Raw genomic sequence first — 9306 nt, 5'->3', positions numbered from 1 at the left:
TGGAGGTGTTCGCGTCTGATTCTGTCTATGTGCCAGTAGTGCTTGTTGAGCAAACTCTTCTTGCTGCTGCTGCTGCTGCCGCTGCACTCAAGGTAGCAACAGCAAAGGCAAAGAAGGATGGTAGGTCGAACAACATGAAGTGGCAGTCGTTCATGTCCACGTTCGTGCTGAACATGATGTGTGAGCTCATCTCTAGTGGAGTTAGGACTGATAAGGGCTTCAAGGAGGTGCACTTGAACACCGTTGCGAAGCAGGTGTTCGAGTTCTGTGGGCAGGAGGTGTCCGCCACCCAGGTGTACAACCACTTGAGGAAGTGGAGAGGTCGATGGATCCAAGTGTCCAAGCTGAGAGACCTTAGCGGCGCCTCATGGGATGAGAACACGTGCTACAGAGTTCTGGAGGCAGAGCACTACGCCGGCCATGTCACGGTTAGCTCACAGCCCTCTTCCTTTTCATACTGTCCACCATTGCCTACTCCTAATCGCAACTAACAACACTTGTGTTTCATTCTTAGGACCACCCAAGGGACGCTGAGTTCCTCAACACACCCATACAGAACTACAGCCAGATGCAGCACATCTTCTCCTTCGGGCTGGCAACTGGGAAGCTTGCCATGGGCTCGGAGGAGCCTCTTGGTTCTCCCATGCCAGACTTCCCTGGGACCCCGAATGTCGAGGTCCTTGATGGCCCTGACAAGCCCTTCGACAAGCCCTTTGACCCCGTCCATGATAGGAAGAGGAGGAGAGGAGGCCTGATGGAGGAGGAGATCAGTGTGTTTTGCAGCATGACTGAGGCGGTGAAGGAGGTGGCAACAGCCATCAGGGAATGCAAGCCCCTCGACGTCCACCCTGACCTGTATGGCGCTGTCATGACCCAGGGTGGCTTCAGCGATGAGGCTCTCATGGCAGCTCTCAGCCACCTACTTGACAACAAGGCCCAGGGTGTTGCGTTCGTTGCCATGGCAGACGCTCACAAGGTGTTGTGGCTCAGGAGCTGGCTGGGCAAGCACTACTACTAGAGTAGTGCTGCCTGTGAGCGTGCATGATCCCCGACGGCGATGGCGGTGGCGGCAACGACGACGATGACGATGACGACGTACATTTTGTGTAGCTAGGGCTGGAAAACTATTTCATGGTCTGTATAGTTTGGTGAGGTGGTATATACTAACCCCTCACGATGATGGTGAATTTGCGGTGGCAGGACGACACCCTCTTTTGGATGTGGCGGCAGCATAACACCATGGTAGTGCTAGGTAGAACTTGCTATGCCGTATGATCATGCATGCTTTACTTCTTCTCTTTCGCTCCATTGTTGTTTGTGTGTGTTGGGGAACGTAGTAATTTCAAAAATTTCCTACGCACACGCAAGATCATGGTGATGCATAGCAATGAGAGGGGAGAGTGTTGTCCACGTACCCTCGTAGACCGAAAGCGGAAGCGTTAGCACAACGCGGTTGATGTAGTCGTACGTCTTCACGATCCGACCGATCCAAGTGCCGAACGTACGGCACCTCCAAGTTCAGCACACGTTCAGCTCGATGACGTCCCTCGAACTCCGACCCAGCCGAGCTTTGAGGGAGAGTTCCGTCAGCACGACGGCGTGGTGACGATGATGATGTTCTACCGACGCAGGGCTTCGCCTAAGCACCGCTACGATATTATCGAGGTGCATTATGGTGGAGGGGGGCACCACACACGGCTAAGAGATCAAGAGATCAATTGTTGTGTCTATGGGGTGCCCCCTGCCCCCGTATATAAAGGATCAAAGGGGGAGGAGGTGCGGCCGGCCTTGGGGCGCGCCAGGAGGAGTCCTACTCCCACCCTTTTCCTAGTTGGATTAGGACTTGGGAGGGGGGAAAGAAGAGAGGGAGAAGAAGGAAGGGGGGCGCCGCCCCCTTCTCCTTGTCCTATTCGGACTAGGGGGAGGTGCGCGCGGCCCAGCCCTTGTCGCCTCTCCTCTCTTCCACCTAGGCTCACTAAGGCCCATTATGTTGCCGGGGGGTTCCGGTAACCTCCCGGTACTCCGGTAAAATCCCGATTTCACCCGGAACACTTCCGATATCCAAACATAGGCTTCCAATATATCAATCTTTATGTCTCGACCATTTCGAGACTCCTCGTCATGTCCGTGATCACATCCGGGACTCCGAACAACCTTCGGTACATCAAAACATATAAACTCATAATATAACTGTCATCGAAACGTTAAGCGTGCGGACCCTACGGGTTCGAGAACTATGTAGACATGACCGAGACACGTCTCCGGTCAATAACCAATAGCGGAACCTGGATGCTCATATTGGCTCCCACATATTCTACGAAGATCTTTATCGGTCAGACCGCATAACAACATACGTTGTTCCCTTTGTCATCGGTATGTTACTTGCCCGAGATTCGATCGTCGGTATCTCAATACCTAGTTCAATCTCGTTTCCAGCAAGTCTCTTTACTCGTTCCGTAATACATCATCTCGCAACAAACTCATTAGTTGCAATGCTTGCAAGGCTTAAGTGATGTGCATTACCGAGAGGGCCCAGAGATACCACTCCGAAAATCGGAGTGACAAATCCTAATCTCGAAATACGCCAACCCAACAAGTACCTTCGGAGACACCTGTAGAGCACCTTTATAATCACCCAGTTACGTTGTGACGTTTGGTAGCACACAAAGTGTTCCTCCGGTAATCGGGAGTTGCATAATCTCATAGTCATAGGAACATGTATAAGTCATGAAGAAAGCAATAGCAACATACTAAACGATCGAGTGCTAAGCTAACGAATGGGTCAAGTCAATCACATCATTCTCCTAATGATGTGATCCCGTTAATCAAATGACAACTCATGTCAATGGCTAGGAAACATAACCATCTTTGATCAACGAGCTAGTCAAGTAGAGGCATACTAGTGACACTCTGTTTGTCTATGTATTCACACAAGTATTATGTTTCCGGTTAATACAATTCTAGCATGAATAATAAACATTTATCATGATATAAGGAAATAAATAATAACTTTATTATTGCCTCTAGGGCATATTTCCTTCAGTCTCCCACTTGCACTAGAGTCAATAATCTAGTTCACATCACCATGTGATTTAATACCAATAGTTCACATCACCATGTGATTAACACCCATAGTTCACATCGTCATGTGACCAACACCCAAAGGGTTTGCTAGAGTCAATAATCTAGTTCACATCGCTATGTGATTAACACCCAAAGAGTACTAAGGTGTGATCATGTTTTGCTTGTGAGAGAAGTTTAGTCAACGGGTCTGCCACATTCAGATCCGTATGTATTTTGCAAATTTCTATGTCAACAATGCTCTGCACGGAGCTACTCTAGCTAATTGCTCCCACTTTCAATATGTATCCAGATTGAGACTTAGAGTCATCTGGATCAGTGTCAAAATTTGCATCGACGTAACCCTTTACGACGAACCTTTTTGTCACCTCCATAATCGAGAAACATATCCTTATTCCACTAAGGATAATTTTGACCGCTGTCCAGTGATCTACTCCTAGATCACTATTGTACTCCCTTGCCAAAATCAGTGTAGGGTATACAATAGATCTGGTACACAGCATGGCATACTTTATAGAACCTATGGCTGAGGCATAGGGAATGACTTTCATTATCTTTCTATCTTCTGCCGTGGTCGGGCTTTGAGTCTTACTCAATTTCACACCTTGTAACACAGGCAAGAACTCTTTCTTTGACTGTTCCATTTTGAACTACTTCAAAATCTTGTCAAGGTATGTACTCATTGAAAAACTTATCAAGCGTCTTGATCTATCTCTATAGATCTTGATGCTCAATATATAAGCAGCTTCACCGAGGTCTTTCTTTGAAAAACTCCTTTCAAACACTCCTTTATGCTTTGCAGAATAATTCTACATTATTTCCTGATCAACAATATGTCATTCACATATACTTATCAGAAATGTTGTAGTGCTCCCACTCACTTTCTTGTAAATACAGGCTTCACCGCAAGTCTGTATAAAACTATATGCTTTGATCAACTTATCAAAGCGTATATTCCAACTCCGAGATGCTTGCACCAGTCCATAGATGGATCGCTGGAGCTTGCATATTTTGTTAGCACCTTTAGGATTGACAAAACCTTTTGGTTGCATCATATACAACTCTTCTTTAATAAATCCATTAAGGAATGCAGTTTTGTTTATCCATTTGCCAGATTTCATAAAATGCGGCAATTGCTAACATGATTCAGACAGACTTAAGCATAGATACGAGTGAGAAACTCTCATCGTAGTCAACACCTTAAACTTGTCGAAAACCTTTTGCGACAATTCTAGCTTTGTAGATAGTAACACTACTATCAGCGTCCGTCTTTCTCTTGAAGATCCATTTAATCTCAATGGCTCACCGATCATTGGGCAAGTCAATCAAAGTCCATACTTTGTTCTCATACATGGATCCCATCTCAGATTTCATGGCCTTAAACCATTTTGCGGAATCTGGGCTCATCATCGCTTCCTCATAGTTCGTATGTTCGTCATGGTCAAGTAACATGACCTCCAGAACTGGATTACCGTACCACCCTGATGCGGATGTCATTCTGGTTGACCTACGAGGTTCGGTAGTAACTTGATCTGAAGTTCCATGATCATCATCATTAACTTCCTCACTAATTAGTATAGGCGTCACAGAAACTGGTTTCTGCGATGAACTACTTTCCAATAAGGGAGCAGGTACAATTACCTCATCAAGTCCTACTTTCCTCCCACTCACTTCTTTCGAGAGAAACTCCTTCTCTAGAAAGGATCCATTCTTAGCAACGAATGTCTTGCCTTCGGATCTGTGATAGAAGGTGTACCCAACAGTCTCCTTTGGGTATCCTATGAAGACACATTTCTCCGATTTGGGTTTGAGCTTATCAGGATGAAACTTTTTCATATAAGCATCACAACCCCAAACTTTTAAGAAACGACAACTTTGGTTTCTTGCCAAACCACAGTTCATATTGTGTCGTCTCAACGACTTAGATGGTACCCTATTTAACGTGAATGCAGCTGTCTCTAATGCATAACCCCAAAACGATAGTGGTAAATCGGTAAGAGACATCATAGATTGCACCATATCTAATAAAGTACGGTTACGATGTTCAGACACACCATTACACTGTGGTGTTTCAGGTGGCGTGAGCAGTGAAACTATTTCACATTGTTTTAACTGAAGACCAAACTCGTAACTCAAATACTCTTCTCCACGATCAGATCGTAGAAACTTTATTTTCTTGTTACGATGATTTTCCACTTCACTCTGAAATTATATGAACTTTTCAAATGTTTCAGACTTCTGTTTCATTAAGAAGATATACCCATATCTGCTCAAATCATCTGTGATGGTCAGAAAATAATGATACCTGCTACGAGCCTCAATATTCATCGGACCCCATACATCTGTATGTATGATTTCCAACAAATCTGTTGCTCTCTCCATAGTTCCGGAGAACGGCGTTTTAGTCATCTTGCCCATGAGGCACAGTTCGCAAGCATCAAGTGATTCATAATCAAGTGATTCCAAAATCCCATCAGTATGGAGTTTCTTCATGCGCTTTACACCAATATGACCTAAACGGCAGTGCCACAAATAAGTTGCACTATCATTATTAACTTTGCATCTTTTGGCTTCATTATTATGAATATGTGTATCACTACGATCGAGATCCAACAAACCATTTTATTGGGTGTATGACCATAGAAGGTTTTATTCATGTAAACAGAACAACAATTATTCTCTAACTTAAATGAATAACCGTATTGCAATAAACATGATCAAATCATATTCATGCTCAACGCAAACACCAAATAACACTTATTTAGGTTCAACACTAATCCCGAAAGTGTAGGGAGCGTGCGATGATGATCATATCAATCTTGGAACCACTTCCAACACACATTGTCACTTCACCCTCAGCTAGTCTCTGTTCATTCCGCAACTCCTGTTTCGAGTTACTACTCTTAGCAACTGAACCAGTATCAAATACCGAGGGGTTGCTATAAATACTAGTAAAGTACACATCAATAACATGTATATCAAATACAGCTTTGTTCACTTTGCCATCCTTCTTATCTACCAAATACTTGGGGCAGTTCCGCTTCCAGTGACCAGTCCCTTTGCAGTAGAAGCACTCAGTCTTAGGCTTAGGTCCAGACTTGGGCTTCTTCACTTGAGCAGCAACTTGCTTGCCGTTCTTCTTGAAGTTCCCCTTCTTCCCTTTGCCCTTTTCTTGAAACTAGTGGTCTTGTTAACCATCAACACTTGATGTTTTTCTTGATTTCTACCTTCGTCGATTTCAGCATCACGAAGAGCTTGGGAATTACTTTCGTCATCCCTGGCATATTATAGTTCATCACGAAGTCCTACTAACTTGGTGATGGTGACTAGAGAATTCTGTCAATCACTATTTTATCTGGAAGATTAACTCCCACTTGATTCAAGCGATTGTAGTACCCAGACAATCTGAGCACATGCTCACTGCTTGAGCTATTCTCCTCCATCTTTTAGCTATATAACTTGTTGGAGACTTCATATCTCTCAACTCGGGTATTTGCTTGAAATATTAACTTCAACTCCTGGAACATCTCATATGGTCCATGACGTTCAAAACGTCTTTGAAATCCCGATTCTAAGCCGTTAAGCATGGTGCACTAAACTATCAAGTAGTCATCATATTGAGCTAGCCAAACGTTCATAACGTCTGCATCTACTCCTGCAATAGGTCTGTCACCTAGCGGTGCATCAAGGACATAATTCTTCTGTGCAGCAATGAGGATAATCCTCAGATCACGGAACCAATCCACATCATTGCTACTAACATCTTTCAACATAATTTTTCTCTAGGAACATATCAAAATAAACATAGGGAAGCAACAACGCGAGCTATTGATCTACAACATAATTTGGAAAATACTATCAGGACTAAGTTCATGATAAATTTAAGTTCAATTAATCATATTACTTAAGAACTCCCACTTAGATAGACATCCCTCTAATCCTCTAAGTGATCACGTGATCCATATCAACTAAACCATGTCCGATCATCACGTGAGATGGAGTAGTTTCAACGGTGAACATCACTATGTTGATCATATCTACTATATGATTCACGCTCGACCTTTCGGTCTCCGTGTTCCGAGGCCATATCTGTTATATGTTAGGCTCGTCAAGCTTAACCTGAGTATTCCGCGTGTGCAACTGTTTTGCACCCGTTGTATTTGAACGTAGAGCCTATCACACCCGATCATCACGTGGTGTCTCAGCACGAAGAACTTTCGCAACGGTGCATACTCAGGGAGAACACTTATACTTTGATAATTTAGTGAGGGGTCATCTTATAATGCTATCGTCAATCAAAGCAAGATAAGATGCATAAAAGATAAACATCACATGCAATCAATATAAGTGATATGATATGGCCATCATCATCTTGTGCTTGTGATCTCCATCTCCGAAGCACCGTCATGATCACCATCGTCACCGGCGCGACACCTTGATCTCCATCGTAGCATCGTTGTCGTCTCGCCAATCTTATGCTTCTACGGCTATCGCTACCGCTTAGTGATAAAGTAAAGCATTACAGGGCGATTGCATTGCATACAATAAAGTGACAACCATATGGCTCCTGCCAGTTGCCGATAACTCGGTTACAAAACATGATCATCTCATACAATAAAATATAGCATCATGCCTTGACCATATCACATCACAACATGCCCCGCAAAAACAAGTTAGACGTCCTCTACTTTGTTGTTGCAAGTTTTACGTGGCTGCTATGGGCTTAGCAAGAACCGTTCTTACCTACGCATCAAAACCACAACGATAGTTTGTCAAGTTGGTGCTGTTTTAACCTTCGCAAGGACCGGGCGTAGCCACACTCGGTTCAACTAAAGTTGGAGAAACTGACACCTGCCAGCCACCTGTGTGCAAAGCACGTCGGTAGAACAAGTCTCGCGTAAGCGTACGCGTAATGTCGGTCCGGGCCGCTTCATCCAACAATACCGCCGAACCAAAGTATGACATGCTGGTAAGCAGTATGACTTATATCGCCCACAACTCACTTGTGTTCTACTCGTGCATATAACATCAACGCATAAAACCTGGCTCGGATGCCACTGTTGGGGAACGTAGTAATTTCAAAAATTTCCTACGCACAAGCAAGATCATGGTGATGCATAGCAACGAGAGGGGAGAGTGTTGTCCGCGTACCCTCGTAGACCGAAAGCGGAAGCGTTAGCACAACGCGATTGATGTAGTCGTACGTCTTCACGATCCGACCGATCCAAGTACCGAACGTACGGCACCTCCGAGTTCAGCACACGTTCAGCTCGATGACGTCCCTCGAACTCCGATCTAGCCGAGCTTTGAGGGAGAGTTCCGTCAGCACGACGGTGTGGTGATGATGATGATGTTCTACCGACGCAGGGCTTCGCCTAAGCACCGCTACGATATTATCGAGGTGGATTATGGTGGAGGGGGCACCGCACACGGCTAAGAGATCAAGAGATCAATTGTTGTGTCTATGGGGTGCCCCCTGCCCCCGTATATAAAGGATCAAAGGGGGGAGGTGCGGCCAGCCTTGGGGCACGCCAGGAGGAGTCCTACTCCCACCGGGAGTAGGACTCCCCCCTTTTCCTAGTTGGATTAGGACTTGGGAGGGGGGAAAGAGGAGAGGGAGAAGAAGGAAGGGGGGCGCCGCCCCCTTCTCCTTGTCCTATTCGGACTAGGGGGGAGGGCGCGCGGCCCAGCCCTTGCCGCCTCTCCTCTCTTCCACCTAGGCCCACTAAGGCCCATTATGTTGCCGGGGGGTTCCGGTAACCTCCCGGTACTCCGGTAAAATCCCGATTTCACCCAGAACACTTCCGATATCCAAACATAGGCTTCCAATATATCAATCTTTATGTCTCGACCATTTCGAGACTCCTCGTCATGTCCGTGATCACATCCGGGACTCCGAACAACATTCAGTACATCAAAACATATAAACTCATAATATAACTGTCATCGAAACATTAAGCGTGCGGACCCTACGGGTTCGAGAACTATGTAGACATGACCGAGACACGTCTCCGGTCAATAACCAATAGCGGAACCTGGATGCTCATATTGGCTCCCACATATTCTATGAAGATCTTTATCGGTCAGACCGCATAACAACATACGTTGTTCCCTTTGTCATCGGTATGTTACTTGCCCGAGATTCGATCGTCGGTATCTCAATACCTAGTTCAATCTCGTTACCGGCAAGTCTCTTTACTCGTTCCGTAATACATCATCCCGCAA

This window comes from Triticum aestivum, chromosome 2D (assembly GCF_018294505.1).
Source record: "Triticum aestivum cultivar Chinese Spring chromosome 2D, IWGSC CS RefSeq v2.1, whole genome shotgun sequence".
Lineage (NCBI taxonomy): Eukaryota > Viridiplantae > Streptophyta > Magnoliopsida > Poales > Poaceae > Triticum > Triticum aestivum.
Note: the sequence above shows the minus strand (reverse complement) of the source record.